This window comes from Xenopus laevis, chromosome 3L (assembly GCF_017654675.1).
Source record: "Xenopus laevis strain J_2021 chromosome 3L, Xenopus_laevis_v10.1, whole genome shotgun sequence".
Classification (NCBI taxonomy): Eukaryota; Metazoa; Chordata; class Amphibia; order Anura; family Pipidae; genus Xenopus; species Xenopus laevis.
The window spans coordinates 46386069-46409066 of record NC_054375.1 but is presented as its reverse complement, the minus strand read 5'-3'; positions in this window follow the sequence as shown (position 1 = coordinate 46409066).

Genomic DNA, 22998 nt, shown 5'->3' with positions numbered 1-22998 from the left:
CATTTAGACATTTCTGTACAATAGCTACATATACAATCCCATTCTTAGGGCTGACCCAGACAGAATGTCTGTAAGGGCCTTTTGGATTGGCGCATATTGAGAACAAATCAGTGGAAGGAAGTTAACCCAAGACTTTAATGTTTCTTCAGAATCTATTACATTTTATTCTATATAACACCATTTAGGCTTTCAACCTTCCTAAAACTCTGAGGGTTATTTTTATTTAAGACATTATCTGCCCTGTAAAATGTGTACTCCTGTTACTTTCAATGTAGGTTGGTAAAGAATACCTACACATTACCTCATTTAAAGTTTCTTAGCAGTTGCTTTTGTTGTAGCCTTAGCAACTTGGCCATGCCTCAGGCCATCCTGAGAACATGTCAATACATACTTGTACATATTCATATGGACCTAATTTAGGCAGTTGGCTGTAGTCTATTTGTAATCGCTGGAAGGGTTATTCTGGTTTAGCAAAGTGCTGTCTCGGAGATTTGACTATCTGACCAGGATTATGACGTAAACAGGTAACACAAGAAAACACACATTTTGCAACAAATGCTGGAAACACAGGTGCTATCCAACTTTTCTGAACTGAAGCAGCCATTGCATTCTTACCTGAGCGCGCAAGTCCATGAGTTAGATGTGCCATCATAGCATACACTGTTTTTGATAGACAGTATAATACACCATTTCTCCATAGATCCATGTCATCCTTGGAGTCTCCCAGCTTCGGCCACTTTCCCTTTTACATCTCAGGGGCCTAGTCCTGTATTTTAGCCAGGATATCCATGTCCAACGGCCCATTGTGGTCTTTCTGGATGCAACTTACTGTCATTATAGGCAAGAGGGCAGCTGACTTGGCTCTCTCATCAGCTTTTGCATTTCCTTTAGCTTCTGGAATCTGAAGCTTTGTGTGCGCTTGTACTTTAAGAATGGCTACCTTAGTTGGAAGCTGTAATGCTAACAATAGCTGTTTTACTAAATTTGTATTTGTATTCTTATTTGGATTACCTGATGACGTCATAACATTTCTGGCCCTCCAAATCAGAAGATAGTCGAGACAAATACCAATACAGTACCTGCTTTCAGAAAAGATGTTTACCCTTTGACCTTCCGCTAGTATGCATGCTGTGAGGAATGCTTGTAGTTCAGCTTCTTGAGCTGACATGTGTGGAGGTAGATTCTGCTGAACTAAAACATCAAACAAATGTTACAACAGCATATGATATTTAGCATCCTCAGTACAGTAGCGAGAACCATCAAAAAACAATTCACAATAAGCATTTAACAAAGGTTTATCTTTTACATTATCAAACCCATGTACCTCACTTTGTCAGGGTGTATGAAACATTTGATTTATCCCAATGTCTTTACAGATTTGTTGAATCTATCTGCAATATCTGAAATGGGTACATTGATTGTACATATTTGGCTGCGATAGATGAGAACCCGGGGCAAACCACACTCTTGATACTGCATCACACCTCCCCCTTTTTGAAATGTGGGTGAGACCATGTGAGGCAACAACCAAATATGGTAACAGAGCATGGGGTGCGACAGGGCAATCTCCTAAGCGCAAAAAATAAACATCACCTTCTGGAGTTTTGCAATCTGCTTTGGTAGTCACATTAGGCACTACCGGATGGGATGCAATAACAACTTTGTTAACTGCTGTGAGATCCTGAACAAAACGCCACTCATTCTTGCCGGGCTTTTTAATTGGCAAGATGGGCTGATCTTGTGAATTAACACTCCCCTGTCAAGTAACCCTTGAATGACTGGGCGAATCCCCTCTCCTTGCGCCCTGGACAGTGGGTGCTATGGGATTTTGGGCAGGGGAGCCGTGGGTCTACTTGTTTGGACACAGGTGGGATGGATGACATCAACTAGACATCCGTCGGTGATAAAGTCCACAAACTGCTTAGGACACATTGTAATTCAGGAGGTATGGAAGGTTCCTCCTTAGACATTTCTTTGAGTGACAAAAAATTTGCTGTATCTTGGGCATTAGTCATCTCAACACTTACTGGGGTGGGACAGACACACACACTCAATCTGGAATGCAGTATATGGTGCACCCTAGTTTACAAAGGATGTCCCTACCTATGAAACTGTCAGGGATGGGGGCACTGATAGAAAGGGAGCTTGTGTAGATACGGGACCCCTACTTGGGCTGAGTCAACAGGGTTAGTGTCCCAATTCATTTTAGCTAGCAGATGTTGGTAATCCGCTGGACCAGACACATGTATGATTACAACTAACATATCAATCCAATTAGGGTTATGGGCATTATGGATAAACAAGAGTTCCTGTCCAAATTTGTGTGGATTAGTATGGGGCTGTGGAACGTCTTGAAAAATCCTTCTAAGTTTTGGTGCTGTCCATGGAATGAGGTTTCTGTCTGTGTTAATGAGACGTGCTGCAGGGACGCTTGCCACCCCCCGTTTTTCTCTACGGGCGGGGTAGAGCTTGGCTGCGGGGCTGAGAACTGCCTGTATCAGCGCTGCTGTTTTCAGCACTGAAAGATGAATTGTCTCTTCTCACTATTCTCTATTTTCTAACGTAACCCTTCTACTAGCAGCTTTTCTTGTTCCTCTCTTTGCCTTCTAGTTTCCTCTGATTCTACGGCACTTTCCTGACCTTCTATGTCACTTACCTAACCTTCTTCTATGTCACTTTCTGATTCTTGCTCTCCTTTGCTCTTATTATGGGAAACATTCCTCGTTACAACCACTCAACTCTTGTAGGGCTAGAGCTTCTAATACATCACTTTAACTTTCCCATTTGATTCGATTATTCTTCGTTCAGACCAAAATTCTTTGTGTAAGCATGTAGCAACTTTGAACCATGCTTCAGCGGTCTCTACAAAACCCGTATCATTATGATGTACAGAGACAGAGTTGTTTCAGCGTCCTATCGACGTCCAGATACCACACACATTAATCATCTAATTTTACTCTTTAGGAAAGAGAATATCACAAAACATAAAACACAAACCCGGGTAATAGATAGCTCTATACAGGTTCAATAAAGAGCTGCAGGCAAGAAAATATCTGTTGTTGCTGGCTGCCAGGAGTCGATTTAGACAACAGGTATGAACAATAATAGCAGGTTTGACACGAGTAAGAAACTATAAAAATAGGTCTTCCCGTGTCCCGGAGGTGATCAGTCTCCGTCTCTACACCAGAAGAACCACACTGACACAAGATGTTCAGTATAGGAAAAACTTCTCCCCATCCTGCTATTTTATCTACCTGTGGGTCTACATAAAATCCCCCTGTGGGGCTACACCTATACACATATTGTTTACACATTTCTCCGTAGACCTTTAAAACCTTTACTTCCCATGATGGGAAAATTTCACAGAATTACAGTATAAATAGGTTGAAATGAATCAGGAGCTAGATAAAGCTGTCTTGAGATCAGAGGTATGAACAATATCTTGAAAAATATTTAGGATGCAATTAATGACAAAAACACTTACGGGTATAACACGCTGTTTGCTTGCACCAAGTAAGTAGTGAGTTTCTTAGTGAGAAAAGAAGAGAGGGCAAATAGAAATACTAAAATTAAATATATGTAGTGTTACATGCAACTTTCAGAGTTCCTAAAGGAAGACTGCTTATTTGAAAGAATACTATAGAAGTGGTTATTACAACTTATATCCTAGATTTCAGAAATAATAAAAAAAAATACAGCCTGTCTCTGGATGGCAGAGCTCATGTACACTAATAGTGATTTATAGGGAACGTGTGGTTTCTAAACTCAAATACTACTACTGAGCACAAGCAAGACGTCAAAAAGAAAGAGGAAAGCGATCGCAATAAATCAAGACAATTTACGGGCTGTCTTGGGAGCAAGGGTCCTTAATATAGCGATCGTTTTACATGTAATTATACACAACAAAAATATGCATTAAATACCTTGAAAAGTTATTAGAACATACAAACAGTAAAAGACAGACACATACAACATGCAGTTGAATACAAGGCAGTGACGTCAGAGCAGAAATCCATTCCAGGAGTCACAATATATATCAACCGGGGCCCCTTTCTTTAAACCTGGAGTTAACTCTGAACTCCTAAACCTGGAGTTAACTCTGAACTCCTAAACCTGGAGTTAACTCTGAACTCCTAAACCTGGAGTTAACTCTGAACTCCTAAACCTGGAGTTAACTCTGAACTCCTATTGAATCACTCGTCAGGGATTTCCTTATATAAATAGCTCACTAAAAGCTATTTGTTTCCCCAAAAAGCTAAGAATACAGCATTAAGCATATACGGATGGCAAGAAAAATATCGTCTAAAAGACAGATCCTTTGCTTACCTTTTCCGTGCCGCTTACTGTAACCGCTTCTGACACCAGACTGTTTGGGAAACAGAACCGACTGCTACTGGAGCCTATGGATTTCGTCTGGCCAACAATGCCTCGTATTCCGGATCCGGGGGAACTTGCACCAAGAAACACCAACGAGTGGATCAGAATAACAAGTTCTGTCTATTATAGCCCAAACATAGGCTTATATAGGGTATTGCTCCCCCCTCAGCAGGAGAAATGAACCCTTCCACAAGCTTTTTGTATCAGCTGGTTTCACATAAGATGCTCAAAGAACTGCTGTTCTCCCCCTCAATCACTGCCTGCCTCACTCTCTCCCAGCAGCAGCCGTGGCAGACATTTACATCCCTTCAGTAACATTAAAGAAAAGGTTCAGCTTAAACTCAGCACTTCCACAATTCAAGTTGGCATTATTAAAGTTTTTACTTGCTAAGGCAGAAATTAGCAGTAGCAACAGCAGCACCAGATCTCCTGACTGCGGGAAGAGACTATAACTTCCTGATAACTTCGGCAGCCAATCACAGGAGAGGTATGAAGGGACACAAACTTCCTGATAACTTCGGCAGCCAATCAGAGGAGAGGTATGAAGGGACACAAACTTCCTGATAACTTCGGCAGCCAATCAGAGGAGAGGTATGAAAAAAAAAGACACAGGAAGCAGCAGACATGCGCAGTAACTGTAGAAGCTCTTCTCTTGTGCAAAAAGGAGTCAGCGACCCCCTCCCTGGTGCCTCCACTAACTCCTGCCCTAGAAAGAAATCCTATCTTTAGAGGTAATTTTCTCAAAAACGGTAGACCTTTTTTTAAATAGATACATTACATAGTTTCTTAAAGGGACCTTAAAGTTCACTCAAAGTTAAAAAAATCTAACACCTATTTGGGCCATACGGGGTTAATTCACCAGCTAGTTTAATAGAGCATGGGTTACACGTGACTAACACTTAAGGCTAGGGCCTTCGCTATATGGAAGATTAAAGGTGTGGTGTAGTGAAACTACAACTCCCACAGGCTACTGTGCAATAACAAAAGACTTGGGCGCCAGAAGGTTCTTAATAAAACAGGGATAAGGTTTATTAAACTATGCACGAGGCAAGTGACATCATATTGAGAGAGTTCACACAGATCTGCAGGCAGGCTCACCTAGAGCAGACACAGGCATTTCATGAGGTGGAGCCTCCATTAGGCATTTGCTGAATTCACACACATTCCCTCCTGGAAGTTGTCAGGAAATCAGCTTCTACCCTACAGTCCCTCTTCACTGAGGTCCCTGACTGGAGGCAACACACAGAGCCTCTGGGAAGCTACTCCCTTACTACAAATCCTTGTTGGAGCTCAGAACTGCTCTTTTTCCCTAACGTCTCTGCCTTTCTCTCCTAGAGAGACTATGACAAGTCTGCCCTAGTATATCTGTTCCTCATTCACGGGGTTTCCTGGTCACCGACTTGGACACATGCCTTCTTCTGGGCCTATTGCACTCAGTATTATAAAGTATTATAGTAATGTGTTTAAAATAATCTTTAAGAGCTGAGCTTATTTTACCCAGAGAGCTTTATTTACCAAGACAATTTTGTTCATTCACAAGACTAGAAGTTGTATTTTGCCCATTCCCTGTGAGTTTTGCCCTGATGCGCAGCTCTCTTCCCTCCTAGAATGGAGTACAAAGCAATTGGCTGTGCTGTTTAGAATGGGAGAGTGGTGGGCAGCATGTTGGCAACTCCTGGAATGACCTCTGGCTTGTTTATTGTTCAAGTCCATTACCCTAAGCCTTATTTACTAAACTCCGAATGCAAAAATCACGAAAAATTTGTGCTTTTTTTTTTTATTAAAATCTGACTTTTAAAAATTCCCAAATTTTTCGGAATTAATTAAAGCACGAGGATGGAAAAGTCCGAATCTGAAAATCTCAGACCTGTCGAGGTTGCATATAAGTCAATGGGAGAAGTCCCAATGATTTTTTGATGTGTGCCGGGTTTCAGGCAATACCCCGAAGTTTTCAGGTGAAAATTACCAAAAAATTGTGAAAATCGGATGAAAAAGTCCTTAAAATTCGTGAAAATCTGATTTTTCCTGCAAAGCAAATTTTCAGTCAAATGTAATAATAAATAAGCGTTAAACCCGAGTGGATTTGATTGGAGTTTGTAGCTGAAAATATTGAGATGAATTCGGACTTAAACACTAATTCACAGCAGGGAGCCTTGAGTTGAGCGCTGGATCGTTGTAGTATCCCACTTTCTATAGACGGAGATCTTGCCGGCTGCCTATTTGTCAGATCTGCCATTGCCATGGTAACACTTCCTGTCAATGAAGAGCTGGCGCTCGCAGCTCTTCTGTAGAGCTCGACTGGCGCTTTAGGCAGTAGTAGAACTAGCAGATGGGGCCGCGACCCAGCAAGGAAGTGAGAACGTCTGATTGCCTGATACTCAATGGCCACGGCGAGCTCTGTGGCATGCTGCCAGAAAGTCCTGAAGGGCCCTGGGGCCACACACAATATTGAGGGGCGAATCTAACAGCAATGGACACACTTGCAGCAACTTTAGTGATGTGCCAGTCGCTCCTTCCAGTACTGTGCACCGGACTCTCACATACTCTAAATATTTGGCTTCACTGGGATATCGAGGGGCGAATCTAACAGCAATGGACACACTAGTCGCAACTTTAGCGGTCTGCCAGTCACTTCTTCCTGTACTGTGCAGAAACTAACCTAGAGCTGTGGGTCTGCATTGCTCTGTAGCTGTTGCAACTGTCGCACCAGCACTGATTAAACTGTCTACTTCGGTGTGTCACTGTGTCCTGATGCTCAGCCAAGCTGCTGGATTGCACTTAGGGCACACAGCTACAGAACAGTGAACATTGGGATGAGCACAGTATTTCGCCACGTTGTGCTGTAAAAATGCCTATATACCATATATTAAAAGTCAGGCAGCAACATAGGACAGATATGTGCAGACTGGAAACAGACACACAGGCAGGGAGATGGGAGGGTTTGTTTGTCAGCCTGTCAGTCAGTGATGTTACCATTTCCTGTGAGAGACTGAACAGACACTCCCATCTCTCATTTCAGCCTAGCTTCTGACCTGAGAGGTTCTCATTGCAGCTCTGATATAATGACACTTTTAGCAGGTAAAATGCATTCAAAACGGGGGTTTTTTCTGCATCATTACATTGTTTGAGGAAAGGGCTTTTCTGGATAATGGATCTTCATACCATAGTCTACTAGAAGATCATGTAAATATTAACTAAACCCAATAAGATGGTTTTGCTTCCACTAAGGATTAATTATATCTTAGTTGGGATTAAGTACAAGGTACAGTTTTATTATTACAGAGAAAAATAAAATAAGTTTAAAACATTTGGACAGGATAAAATGGAGTCTATGGGAGACAGACTTTCCATAATTTGGAGCTTTTGGGAGAACGGGTGACCGGTTAACAGATCTCATACCTGTACTATGTATGGATGTAGGCCAAACCAGTAGAAAATTTAGGATCACCTCAATTTAGGTCCATTAACATTGCAGCATGTAAAATGTCCAGAAATGCTGTGCATCCTATAGGCCACAAAGAGTGTATTAAGCTCTTATTTGTGTTCATTATACTAGCAATAGATGTCTTACTGCCTTAATGAAAGCTACCTTAATATTGTAGTGCATTCCCGGAGTTCTTAAAGAAGTACTACCAGTATGGCACCCGTTATCCAGAAAGCACCAAATTATGAGAAGGCTATCTACCATAGACTCAATTTTATCCAAATAATTTTAAAAAGTATTTCCTTTGTGCCTGTAATAATAAAACAGTATCTTGTACTTGATCCAAACTAAGATATAATTAATCCTTATTGGAATAAATGCACTAGGGTGTAACTAGGGTCCAAATTACCCTAGCAACCATGCACTGATTTGAACAAGAGACTGGAATATGAATAGGAGAGGCCTTCATAGAAGGATCAGTAATAAAAAGTAGCAGTAACAATACAGTTGTAGCCTTACAGCGATGCCCTTTTGAAAGCTGCAAAGAGTCAGAAGAAAAAGGCAAAAAACTATAAAAAAATAAATAATGAAAACCAATTGAAAAGTTGCTTAGAATTGGCCGTTCTATAACATAATAAAAGTTACCTTGAAGGTGAACCACCCTTTAAGTAGGTTTTTTTCCCTGATTTTTATTCACTGTACGGTTTTCCACAAAATAAAGAGCTATTCGGTTTTAAACGGCATATGCAACAAGTAAATTCAAGGAGAGCTAAAGATTTCTGCCCTACAGAGAAGGTTGGTTGTAGTATGATGTATGCCTTATATTTTTTTCAGATACAGTATATTCCTTGCAGTGCAATCCATACACAGTTCAGAAAATGCCCACTAGATGCTGCTTTTGGACTGGTGAATGCCTCACCAAAAATTCACTGATATTCTATATGTACAATAAATAGTATTTATAAAGAAATCAAATATGCAGTGCTGGAAAAGTCCTTTCTTGCTAATAAAAATAACTTGCATCTACTTCCCCAGTAATGTTTTTCCTTCTACGAAAAACTAATTTTTATTTTTGCCAAACACAAAGGTGTCCACTGTGCAGGTTGAGATTTTTTTTCACATTTTTATCACGCAGCAATAACTTTGGCCATAGATTATATCATAACATGAATCCAGATCTGATCAAAGATCAAAACCACCAAAAAGGGGTGTTTTATAATTTTAGCATGATCATAGTAGCATTACCAATATTAGCATGATATACCGAGTTGGTAATATTCTTGCTAGTAAATACAGTAGTCAACACCACCCTATAAGATGCATAGAAAAGATTTATATCACCAGGGAACATGTTCAGGTTAAAACTTATCAAACCAACTGACCAATATCCATGGCTAAAGCATGCTTACAATATTCTCTGTTTTTATTTTGTGCTCTTGTATAAACAGTAGTTTAATCTCAGATTGTTGAAGTTGAAATTGTGGCATAATATCAGTCGCTTTTATGTTCTCAGTTTTTGGGCAATCAGAAAGGTCTGTACAGAATTAAAGAATGTATCCTGGTAATACGCATTATTCACGCATCTCATGGATGCAGCTTTCATTTGCCAAGATTCCCAGCATCCAGCAGCAACTTTGCAATCAGCTGCAAAGGAGGGTCCTGTCTGACACGATTACACTCCATTGGTTTTAAACATGCAAACCTTGAAAAATAGAGGCAAACACACCCATTCCTGATAAAACTCCTTAGATGAAGCTAGATGTATGTCCCATGTGTAAATTAGGAGCTGACAATTTTCATATGTTTCATTGTTTTCTATGGTCTATGGTCTAGTTGTCTGTTATGATCCCACTGGAAGTAATAAAACCAACTAACTTTGGACTGTGGAAACTTACCCTGGTGGTCTAGCGGGGCGCTTCTAGCAGGGAGGCCGAAGCCTTAGGTTGCGAGCCGATGCTGTGTTGCTAGATTCAAATATTGAAAGGCACATGCGGCAATTGTCAGTGTCTATTTTTATAGTTCCTGGGTGTGTTTATTCTGTGTTCTTGATCTGTTACTGACACTGCCTGACTCTGATTGTGTCTAGTTTGCTGCCTGTCCTGATTATTGCCTGGTTTTCGACTACTCTCTTGAATCCTGTTCTGTACTTTTTTGGTGTGTTTGACCTGGCCTGTTACCGTGACCATTCCTACATCCCTTGTATCTGTACCACATTGACTGATTTTTACCGACCCAGCCTGGCTTTTGACTATGCTCCTTGTTTCCCATTCTAAAACCCCACTCTTGGTTCCTTTGCTTGCTCAGAACTATCTCCTTGGGCCTCTCACATTAAGACCCTGCGGTATCTAAGTAGTGGAGGGCTGGTCCTGAAGCCAAAGGCAGCTGTGATAAGCAGAAAGGTGAGCCGTGAGTAACCTTGAAGGTGAACCACCCCTTTAAGTAGATTTTGTTCCTGTTTTGTATTTACTGCAGGTTTTTCCACAAAATAAAGAGCTATTCAGTTTTAAATGGCATCTACAGCAAGTAAATTCTAGGAGAGCTAAAGATTTCTGCCCTACAGAGAAGTTTGGTTCTAGCCCAAGACAACCACAGCTCTTCAGCAGTAACGGTCTGTGATAGAGTCCTGCAGCGGTTCGGGTACCCACGGGTTACAGATGGAAGTTTCGGGAGCAGGTATAGACGCGGGTCATCGGTTCTCCGGGTTTGCGGGTCATGGTTCTGTCGCGGGTCTACTCAATAGCGAGTTTTACTTATTTTTTTCTGATCAGGCCAAATTGTAATGATGTCACTTCTGGTTTACAATGACAGCACTTCCTGTTTCTTGATGGTCAGCAGGTTGCTGGTCGAGTAGCGAGTCCAAGTGGGTAACTATGCGGGTCTGGGTGTGGGTTGCGGGTTGGGTTTAACAAATTGGTTCTGCGCAGGACTCTAGTCTGTGGTTCCAAAGATGCTCCTAGTAACTCCCCATCTTCTTTTTTGTTGGTTCACAACACATATTTCGTACTCCTGTCAGTTACCTGAGGAACCACAACTCACAGGGTCGAAGTGAAAATTCCAATTTTCGAATTAGATTTTCGAATTAGAATATTTTTTTATTGCCAAAACTGTCAAATTCGACTAGGGAATTGTTAAAATTCGATTCGAGTTTTTTTTAAAAATTGGATTGTAGACTGCTTGAGACCTCTCTGCTGACTGAATCGGGATCTCCCAATCGCCTGCCGCAGATGTTAAAGTTTTACTTTAACATCAATGGATTATACTATGTCTAAATGTAAAAAAATGGCTTACATTAAAGGGTTTTTCTGATGTAGAAAAAAGTTAGCTCTTTATAATGGATGATAAGTGTGCCTTATATTTTTTCCAAATACTGTATATTCCTTGCAGTGCAGTCCACATACAGTTCAAAAAAATGCCCACTAGATGCTGCTTTTGGACTGGTGAATGTCTCACCAAAAATTCACTGATATTCTTTATGTACAATAAATAGTATTTATAAAGAAATCAAATATACAGTGCTCGAAAAGTCCTTTTTTGCTAATAAAAATAACTTGCACCTACTTCCCCAGTAATTCTGGTTTTCAACTACTCTCTTGGATCCTGTTCTGTACTACGATTGTGGTGTGTTTGACCCGGTCTGTGATCCCGACCATTCCCACATCCCCTGTATCTGTACCGCATTAACTGATTCTACAATCCCTCGCTTGGTAGTGTCCTGCAGCGGGTTGGGTACCTGATCTTCAACTTGCAACCCACAAAAACCTGCGGTACCCTGTGGGTTGCAAGTGTACTTTGTGTACTTCGGCTAGGGAATAGTCCAAATTCAATTTGAATATCGAAATTTATCATGTACTGTCTCTTTAAAAATTCGACTTCGACCATTCGCCATCTAAAACATGCCGAATGGCTGTTTTCGCCTATGGGAGACCTCCTACAAGCTATTTGGAGTTAATTGGTGGAGAAAAACTTTGAGTCAAATTCAATCGTATGCGGTATTACTTTACGATTCGTATGATTCGAATTCTGACGAATACGGACCTATCCGAAAGAAAACGGACCTCTTCGGCCGAAATTTTATTTTTCTTCGACATTCGACCCTTGATAAGTATGCCCCTTAGTGTAATAAAGCTAATCACGGCAATGCATGAAGTAGTGAAGGCATTCAAAGTATGCTTTATAAAAATATTATGCAACAAATAAATGGTATATGTCATTTGGGTATCTATTTCCTTCTAAACTTAAATGGATATTCTCATCATAGCTCCTTTAGACTATAAAGTATAATACATGTTGTTATTAGATTTCTTTACGATATTAGGTATTGTGAGTGAAAGTACAAGGCCTTTCTCAGATTTCTATTCTGTTCCATATTATTTCTAATCAATATATTTTTATATATTCTACTAAGAAATTATTTATTTCAGTGCTGTCCAACTTCTGTGGTACCGAGGGCCAATATTTTAATGGCCTATGTGGTGGAGGGCCGATAATAGAAGTCAGTGTTGGCCAGTCCCCCTTTTAAACCACACCCACTGTAAACCACACCCATATTACCACAAAAACCAAATGGTTGGTGCTCACTGCAGGGAAATCCCTCATCACTCATATGTGAAAAATTTGAGTCATGTTAAAACATACCCTTAAATCCATATGCCTCATCCTCCCCTGTGGATAATACAACAAACCCCAACACATGTTTAAACGCCTCAGGGGCCCTTAACAATTTCTAAATGCTAACAAACCCCAAGAACAAACCCCTAACAGACTTACATTATACAGGTAGCATAGGGCAAGCAGAGAATGGCACACACAAGCAGCACTGGACAAGCAGAGAATGGCACACAAGCAGCACTGAGTAAGCAGAGAATGGCACACACAAGCAACACTGGACAAGCAGAGAATGGCACACAAGCAGCACTGAGTAAGCAGAGAATGGCACACACAAGCAGCACTGGGCAAGCAGAGAATGGCACATACAAGCAGCACTGGGCAAGCACACACAGGGAGGGAGGGCAGAACCGAGCAGGAGACAAGGAAAGTTATCATTCTAAAATGTACTACATACAGTGACACAGTGCTGGTGCCCCATTAGCATTTTGAATAAGGTGTGAACAATGTGGGCAGTTTCAGTCTGGGTCTCAAAATATATATTGTATGTTGGCGTAAGTCTTTAGAATTAGAAAAATATGTTAGCAGGTGGCCACATAAGCAATAAGTACAAAACCAGTGCTGTTATGCTAAACATATACAGAAATAAAATTTTCTGCTGATTTGTTAGGCGGGCTGATAACATTTGAATTCCTTTTAGTTTACCCTGGATTTTATTTTAAGGACAACCTAGGTAAGTTTTCTTAATGTGGCTGACTTTTGTGTTATTACTCTTCAACTCCAAATACATCGAACTCCAAATACTTAAAATAATGAAACTGATTTGAACTAATTTATCTGTACATTATTGAATGTAACGGAGCATACTTAAAATTGCAATTTGAATAATATCAATATAACAGCAAGATAACCCCAGAACTTATATTTTGCATTCCACAGAATTTGATAAGGTTAAATATATCTTCACTATAATTTATAAAACATCCACTTTTCTGCATTTTACCTCCCCCACCCTTTTAGGTACAGTGAGAAAACTTCCTTAATTTTAATCCCAGGGATCTTCTGAACAAACCAATGCCCAATTTGTATATGGTTAGCCAATTATTTGTCATTTAGAAACCCCCAAATAAAATTAGTACAGGTATAGGATCCCTTATCCGGAAACCTGATATCCAGAAAGCTCCAAATTATGGAATGGCTGTCTCCCATAGACTCCATTTTATCCAAATAATCCAAATTTTTAAAATTATTTCCTTTTTCTCTGTAATAATAAAACAGTAGCTTGTACTTGATCCCAACCAAGATATAATTAATACTTATTGGAAGCAAAACCAGCCTATTGGGTTTATTTAATGTTTAAATGAATTTCTAGTAGACTTAATGCATGAAGACCCAAATTACGGAAAGATCCGTTATCCAGAAAACCCCAGGTCCCGAGCATTCTGGATAACAGGTCCCATACCTGTACTTACAAATGGTTATGGCTGATATTTCATCTACTCCAAGAAAAACACACTGCTTGTGCATCAGATATTTATTACAAATACACATTCTGATCAATACAGGGTATGTTTTTCTTCTCCAAATATGGAAACTATGGTTTATAATTATCTGTGATTTATATTCAGTAATGCATCCACCCTCTTTAATAATAAGCACCAGGCATTTCTTATTTATATATTTAAATCCAAAGTTTAATGCTGAAGCAGTTTTTTTTATATTAAACATTCCTATGTTTTTTTTTAAAAAAATTACAAACTATTATAGAAATAATGTCCAGACTGCAAAACCAGCCATAGAATGAACTTTGTTATCCTGATCGTGATTCCCCTCTCTGCTTTTTTCTTTTTATTAAAACATATATTCATTATGTTGGTTACAGAATGACACCTCTCAATGAGATTGCTGACTACAGATTACAGTGATAAAAATAAGGTTATATAGACTGGATATTGAAGCATTTGGCAGCACTTGAAACAATAATAGCTCTGCAGCATCCCACTCATATATAATGGGCTTAAACTTGCTTTGGCGTTTGTTGCTAGGAAACAGGCCTCATAGATAATGTGCAAAATACGAAGCCATTTTGTCTGTCTCTTCAGTCTCAACTGAACATGGCATAGTAATAAAAATATCTTTTAATATTTCTAACAATCTTTCATTAACCTTGTTTTATGAGATTGAGTATCACACGTTGTTCTAAGTAAATAATATTGCGGGCATTTCCTGGGTTCAAATGCATTGGCCTTTGGGACCATAGGATTAATGGTCCCTATGGCTTTAATTCCCTACACTTCCTGATCTCCCTAGTTGCTGGGCAGATGCCCATGTAGCTAGATGTAATTTGCATATCCAAGTTATTGGCCATGAAGTGAGTGAGAAGTGGTGAATCTTCCTCTTTGGTTTCTGGTTGCTGATTCAGTTGGATGTTCCAGGGAGCCTGGGTGCAACAAGGCCCAGTAAAGCCATGTGTCCTAGAGGGACCAATACCTCTAGAGATAAGTCAGAGAGCAGGGACCCCATGAATGAGGCCAGCTAGAGATAGGTTACTACCTGTAATAGCAATCTCTAGGAGAGTAAGATAGGCAGGTTAAGTAGCAAGAGCAGCTTGGCTCCAACTAGGAGGGATTACATTTCTGTTCAGTGAGTTTGCAATTGATTCTCAGCATTCAGCTCAGATTCAAAAGCAACAGATATGACCCATGTGGCCCCCCTTCAAGTCTCTTATTGGTTACTGCCTGGTAACCAGGGTAACCAGTCAGTGTAAACCAAGAGAGCTGAAAAGCAGGAAGTAGTGTTGTAGCTGTTATATTACATATCCAGTCACTCCAGTCTTTATCCATTACATTTTTGGCTAATTAACTATATTAAAAACCTTTTTTTTTTTTTTGCACAGCCTATCTATTTACCCAGTTTTTATTTTTACACTGAACAATTCCTTTAAGATGTTTTTGTCAGAAGTTCTGGAGCGTAAAGTCCATCGGTCATTCAACCATGATGAAGCATGAGGTTAGTTTTAAGCCTATTTTTTTAATTTAAATGTATTTTCTTTTTTATAGATCAGGGACTGTAAGCACTAGTATTGAAAAATGGTATTTCATGTATAAATGATATGGTTTTTTTATGCTAGAACCAAAGAAAGTGATACATGATTGAAGGTTCCAGACAATTTTGATTGGGATTATTCAAAGTCAAGGTTACTCAGACCAGTGGCATGTGAGCTGTTTACTGATAGTGACAGGCAGATTCCCCTAAACTGCCACAACTGGGAATTTTTTTGCCATCTGAAAAACATGCCCAGTGTGATTTTAGCCATAGGAGATGCTAATCTAGATCCCCACATTTTGGGCACACTCTTGCACTCCTAGTGCTCTATCTATTATTATAGCTAGAAATGTCTTTGAGGCTTGAAAAGAACATGCAATTATTTACATTAATCACTCAAAAATGATAAAATTATATATTTTATTTTTACTTGATCATAAATACGGTGAGAATAAATGATTACAAAATACATATTTTTGTACGAATTGAGACTCTCTTTCTGAATTTTCCCAATTCTTTCTCAATGGTTTCATTCATTTCTTAAACAGCCATATTGCCATATTATAAAAATTCATACTGGTCTAATAAAACTTCTGCTGGGAGGGGTGTTTGAAGCTTTAGTGGATAAAATATTAAAGCTGTCATTTTAATTTCCTGATTAAATTGAGTAAATTAATTTACTCCGTAGCAGTAACTATTCCATAAAATATTTAATGTTTTTCACCAGATGAAATATGTATTTCAGTATACTATGAATTTATAAGACTGATTTGCATAAAATATTTGTTTTTACAATTTTATTGCTAGTTCTTGGCCCAGCAACCTTCCTACCTTCAGGGTTAGAGGCATTAATGCATTGACTTAGATTTGATCAGCTCCTTGGCTTTTTTTTTTTTTTTACTTTATCACTATTAGCATTTTTGTAAAAGTAACAGAATAGGATGAAGCATAACACAAATCAGTGCACAGGCCTTACTGTCATTGAGTATATGTCAAGGTTTTGTTTCAGCTTATTCTATAATTAGGGGCTTAAAATATTTTAAAATTCAAGATTGTGTTTTTTTCCATAAATCAAGAAAAATCCGATTGGATTTCTCTCGAATTTTTAAGACTTATCAACCAAAAAAAATCTGGACAATTAGAATGAAACTGTTTATGACTTAAACCTGGCAAGCTTCTACACAAGGAGGGTTTAGTTTCAAATTCAAGATATTTTTAAAATACCTTGAGCTCCATAACAACTGGGTTTTCTCAAAAACATCAGGGCTGAGGGACAGACTGGGGGACTAGGGCTGCCATATTTTTCAGCTTTGGTGGTGTGGGTAATGTTTCAGGGGTGGGTCTATGATGTCAGGAAGGGGTAATGGCAGAGTTGATTGACTGGTCACCATGACATTCAATTTAAACTCCTGCAGATTTCCTAATTTGGAAATTTGGGCAAGCAGTTTTTACCCAGTCAGTCCTTATGAAACTGAATGGGGGGTGGGTGCAGTTTTTATTACCTGGGCCTGTGGTCCCCTATTTATATAGGGAGGGAAATTCTGATGTTTGTAGTTCCAGTCTGATACATTTGTATGTGTCTCAATGAATATCTTTCTCTTTTTTTAAATGTAGCAAGTTCATTTAAAAGCATAGTGTTGAAATGTTTTTCAACCTAAAATGAAAAGCTAAATATACTGTAAATCTGCTAACTTATTATGGGGATAGAAAATGTATTATGGGCCACAGTAAAAAAAAAAACACAAAATGTGGGCTGTTAATTAGCCCATTTAAATGTTCCATCTGTTGCTAAGCGAAAATGTGCCATAGCCAGTCATCAAAGTGTTAAATAATTTTCAGAAAGGAATATGCTTTTCACCTTGTAGAAGAGACTTTCAGATTTATTTTGTATTGTTTCTCAGCTCTGTTTCTTTCCCTAAGTGGCATTGTCAAATCTGACTGTTTTACAAAGGCATTGGTAAGGCGACAACTAGAATATGCAGCGCAGTTTTAGTCTCCAGCACTCAAACAGGATATTGTTGAATTAGAGAAGGCCAACTAAGCTGGTAAAGGGTATGGAAAGTCTTGGTTATGAAGAAAGACTGGGCAAGTTGGAGGGGAGAAGGATAAGGGGATATGATAACTATGCATAAATATATAAGAGTAACATGCAGTGGTGTAACTACAGAGGAAGCAGACACTACGGCTGCAGGGGGTAGGGGGGGGGCCCATGAGGCTCTAATTAATGAGCAATTTCAACATATATTGGTCAAACAAGTCAACCTCTGGATATGTTGAGGGCCCTAAAATTAATTTGAAATGAGCTCAGTAACATCTAGTTACGTCACTGGTAACATACTATAAACTCTGCTTAAATCACCTGTAGGTCCTTCCAACAGACACACAGCAACGGAGATTAGAAGAATAGAGGTTCCATCTTACGGTGCAAAGAGAGTACATAGTGAGAGCAGATACATTAGATAGTTTTTAGATTAGATAAATTGGCTTTTTGAGAAAATACAGGGGCAGATTTATCAAAGGTCGAATTTCGAAGTACAAAAAACGTCGAAGCTCAACCATCTAATTAAAAAACTTTCAATATCGAATTCAACATTTTTCCATCAAATTTGGCAATCCTGCAATCGAATAAAAATCGTTAGAATTTTCGCGTAAAATCAAAGGATTTTTATTCGATGTGTGAAGACTTTAAAAAAGTTTGTAGAAGGTCCCCATAGGCTAACATAGCACTTCGGCAGGTGTAATTTGGCAAAGTATTGAAGTTGAAGTTTTTTAAAGAGACGAAAATTCGAATATTCCAACGATTTTTACTTTGAATCGAAGTGGAAGTAAATTCGAAGTCGTAGTATCCTATTCGACCCTTAGTAAATCTGCCCCACAGTGTTAATAAAATTAGCTCTTATGGTTCCCACTGGGTTGCTAGGCTAGGACCACAGCCAGTGTATCCTAAGGACGTTATAGCATATAGATGAACTGTGGAAGGGCATAAAAAGGGCTGTAATTAAAGGGATTCTGTCATGATTTTTATGGTGTTATTTTTATTTCTAAATTACACGGTTTACACTGCAAATAATTCACTCTACCATGTAAAATTTTATTCCTGAACCAGCAAGTGTATTTTTTATTATTTATAATATTGGTGTGTAGGCAGCCATCTCAGGTCATTTTGCCTGGTCATGTGCATTCAGAAAGAGCCAGCACTTTAGGATAGAACTGTTTTCTGGCAGGCTGTTGTTTCTCCTACTCAATGTAACTGAATGTGTGGCAGTGGGACCTGGATTTTACTATTGAGTGTTGTTCTTAGATCTACCAGGCAGCTGTTATCTTGTGTTAGGAAGCTGCTATCTCATTACCGTCCCATTGTTCTTTTGTTAGGCTGCGAGGGGGGGGCGTGTGATATCACTCCAACTTGCAGTGCAGCAGTAAAGAGTGATAATGTTTATCAGAGCACAAGTCACATGACTGTGGGCAGCTGGGAAACTAACTATATGTCTAGCCCCCATGTCAGATTTCACAATTAAATATAAAAAATCTGAACTGAAGTCTTGGCTGATGGAGAGGCGACTATTGCTATATGTAGCCAGACAGAGCACTGCAGAGAATAGAAAGGGACAAACATATACTGTAACTCATAACAGCAATTGGAGATTAGGGGAACATACATGCAGCATAAATGCATCAGTGGTAATTCAATTGGCCAATAGAATAAGAATGAGATGTCTGCTTCTTGCAGCAGACATACGGGTTATCTTCTTACCTCTTTGAGGCTTTTGAGATTAAACCATTGACAATTCTGCACAAATAAAATGCCCAGATTTTTCAAAATGGTACTAGGTTTATAAAAAAAATCTTTAAAAAACTCTATAAAAAAATATGTTAAGAACTAGACAAAATTCTCAGGCAAATGGCAGCAAAATGCGTAACTAATCTGCTACTTACTGTAAAGAGAAAATGACAGCAAAACAAGAGAATATGATCATGGGAAGGAGGCAGTAACTGAGTACATTGGATACACCGCCAAACAAAACCCCTGTCATGCTCATTAAATTCAGCAGACAATACATTCCCAGGCAACCAATTACACTGATTCCATAGCCAAACTGTATCTATCCAGCCTACAAAATAAAGAAAAGACCAATTGACACTTCTTTTTTAAAAGCTATAATGGTATACATTCAAGAAATGTATTTAGGATATATAGGGAAAAAAATAAGCAGAGGCTGCTCATTTAGAACATATGCATATACAAACACATACTGTTTAATTAACCCTGGGAGGCCTCCTTCCTCCTGTTTTGCAGTCCCATTCTTTTTCTTAAAGGGGTTGTTCATCTTTAAATTAACTTTTAGTATGATGTAGGAAGGGATATTCTGAGACAATTTGCAATTCGTTTTAATTTTTTAGTTATGGTTTTTGAGTTATTTTTATTTTTTTGAGTTTATTCAGCAGCTCTCCGGTTTGCAATTGCAGCAATCTGGCTGCTAGGTTCCAAATTATCGTAGCAATCATGCACTGATTTGAATAAGAGACTGAAATATGAATAGGGGAGGGGCTGACTAGAAAGAGGAGTAATAAAAAGAAGCAAAAACATAAATGTGCCTTACAGAGCATTTGCTTTTTAAGATGGGGTCAGTGCGAAAAGAATGTAAATAATTAAAAAACTATAAAAACTAAACAATGAAGACCATTTGAAAAGGAATTATCCATTCTATAACATACTTGGGGGCACATTTACAAAGCTCGAGTGAAGGATTTGAATTAAAAAAACTTCGAATTTCGAAGTGTTTTTTGGGCTACTTCGACCATCGAATGGGCTAGTTCGACCTTCGACTACGACTTCGACTACGAATCGAACGATTCGAACTAAAAATCGTTCGACTATTCGACCATTCGATAGTCAAAGTACTGTCTCTTTAAGAAAAACTTCGACCCCCTAGTTCCGCAGCTAAAAGCTACCGAACTCAATGTTAGCCTATGGGGAAGGTCCCCGTAGGCTTGCCTGTGTTTTTTTGATCGAAGGATATTCCTTCGATCGTTGGATTAAAATCCTTCGAATCGTTCGATCGTAGGATTAGCGCTAAATCGTTCGACTTCGATATTCGAAGTCGAACGATTTTAGTTCCTAGTCGAATATCGAGGGTTAATTAACCCTCGATATTCGACCCTTAGTAAATCTGCCCCCAAAAGTTAACTCAAAGGGGTTGTTCACCTTCCAACACTTTTTTCAGTTCAGATAGTTCACCAGAAACTTTACTTTTACTTTAGCTGTTCTGGAAAGGGGGGTCACTGACCCTGTAAGCTGTTCTAAATTGATACATTAGTTGATACATTTATTATGTTTGTCCCAGCTGAGCAGAATCTCTGAGTTTCATTTCTACAACCGGCGTCAAAGCAATTTCCTAGTTTCCTTCCCACTGGCAGTACTGTGAATTGCCTGTGTAAAAACACATGTTGCTTCCACTTTCCAAAGTTGCCTTACAAGGAAACTTTGGTCTGCTTTGTGACTTGTATGTTTTCCCATTGTTCTACTCACCGTAGAGATTGGCTGAAAAACCGTCCTGTGTGCCAATGCCTTAAAACACTAGGAAAATATTATTATGCAAGGCCTGTGTGTGTGTGTAGATTGTTTGTGCACTAGTAATACTTTGTTTAGCACGCAGCCTGCAAAAAACAAGTAAATCAATAAATGTTTTATATAACACTGAAAACATATAATTTACTAACAATAATGTAGCTCCAAATGCGAGACAAAAGACCATTGGACCCGCCAAATCTGTCTCATTCATAATGTTGCCCTCTGCTACTTTTGTATTGATGGTGATCAGCAAACAGTTCTCAGGGACAGGGGGTTTAATCAAGAGGAGGAGCAGGGTAGGAAAGTGAACAATAACTTGGCACCCTGCCCCCCCCCCTCCACCAGTGATTTTAGCTTTCCTCCTTCTTTAATACATTCTTTGTGAGAATTGTCTATATTTTAGTAGTTAGAAACACAGGGCCTTTACCTGCAATAAATATGCTGCTGCTTCCAGAGAAAAGCACAAAGTTGTGTTCTGGCTATTATGTTACACATCCAGTCACTCCAGCCTTTATACAGTACATTTTTGGCTAACTAATTATATTAGGGTCTGGCCACACAAGCAGATTCGGGGAGATTAGTCGCCCCAGCAACAAATCTCCTCTTCTTCGGGGCGACAATCCTCCCTGAATTGCCTTCCCCCTGCCCTCCCCCGGCTAAAATGAAAATCGCCTGGGGCAATACACACGCGACGCTTCGTTTTCCGAAGCCACCGGATGTTGCCTCACAAGGAAACTTCGGGCGACTTTGTAAAACAAAGTGCCGTGTGTGCATTGCCTTAGGCGATTTTCATTTTAGCCGTATTTGTTTCAATACACACGTGTAGAGCGGATTTGTCAGATATACATGTTGAAGCTATAGAATTCTACCTGTATCTGACAGTTAAAGGACCAGTAACATCAAAAACATTTTTTTAAAAAATTCATTCGTTTAGAACGGAAAAAAAACACCAAGACAAATTATTCTTTAAAATCACGAAGTTTTTATTAAGAAATAACTTACCAAAACTCCACTTCCGCTCTTCCTTCAGAAAAGGCGACAGGGTAACCATCCATCCTGCGGGGCTCGATTCCATCTCCCTGGCTATTCTACTAACAGGTCTTTGATCAGCAGGTCCCCATCCTTTTCCTCTTCTTCCTCTGCCCGGGTCTTCTCCCAGCACATCTGCAAAAGGCAAAGTATAGGGCTGCTGGGGCTGCGGGGAGAGACCTGTACTCTCCCCCCTTCTAACTGGTGCCAACTCCCGCACTGGGCAGCAAAGCTATGGGCACACAGGTAATATCATGGAGAAACAGACTAAGCAAAGCCCTGAGGGCCCCAAGTGAGCCAGATCCCGGGGCCTCCCCGTTCCCTCTGCACCCTGCGGCCCCCACTCACCAGAACACTAACTTCTTCATAGACAACATTCTTCAGCCGGACTTTAGCTGCAGGAAAGAGACCCCCGGGAAGGGCAGCTCCAGCCCTCTGCACAGCCGCCCGAGAAACTCTACTCCCAGCCCAGACTTTGATAGACCAGACAGTTCCATGGGCAGCGACTCGAACCGGCTCTGCTCCTGGTGGGAAACACGGCACTGACGGAGCGCTTGTGCTTGCTTGCGCTGCCGCCGCTACTGGTGGTTTATTTAGCACAAGCGCTCCATATAGCTCCCTTACCTTGGGTGCTGGTGTAAGGGTGGCTGAACGGCAGACGGCACACACGGAGCTGGACTACATCACTTACTTAGTAGCGGCGGCAGTGCAAGCAAGCAGAAGTGCTCCGTCTGTGCTGTGTTTTGAGTATAACTTGTCTTGGTGTTTTTTTTTAATTCTAAACTAACAAATTTTTAAAAACATTTTTTGATGTTACTGGTCCTTTAAGTACTAACAATGGCTGATGTTTGGGTGCCTATCAAAATTTTCCACCTGGGCCGATCGACAAGCTGATCAATACCCTATATCGGTTGTCTCGTCTCCTGCCATACAGGCACTAAATATA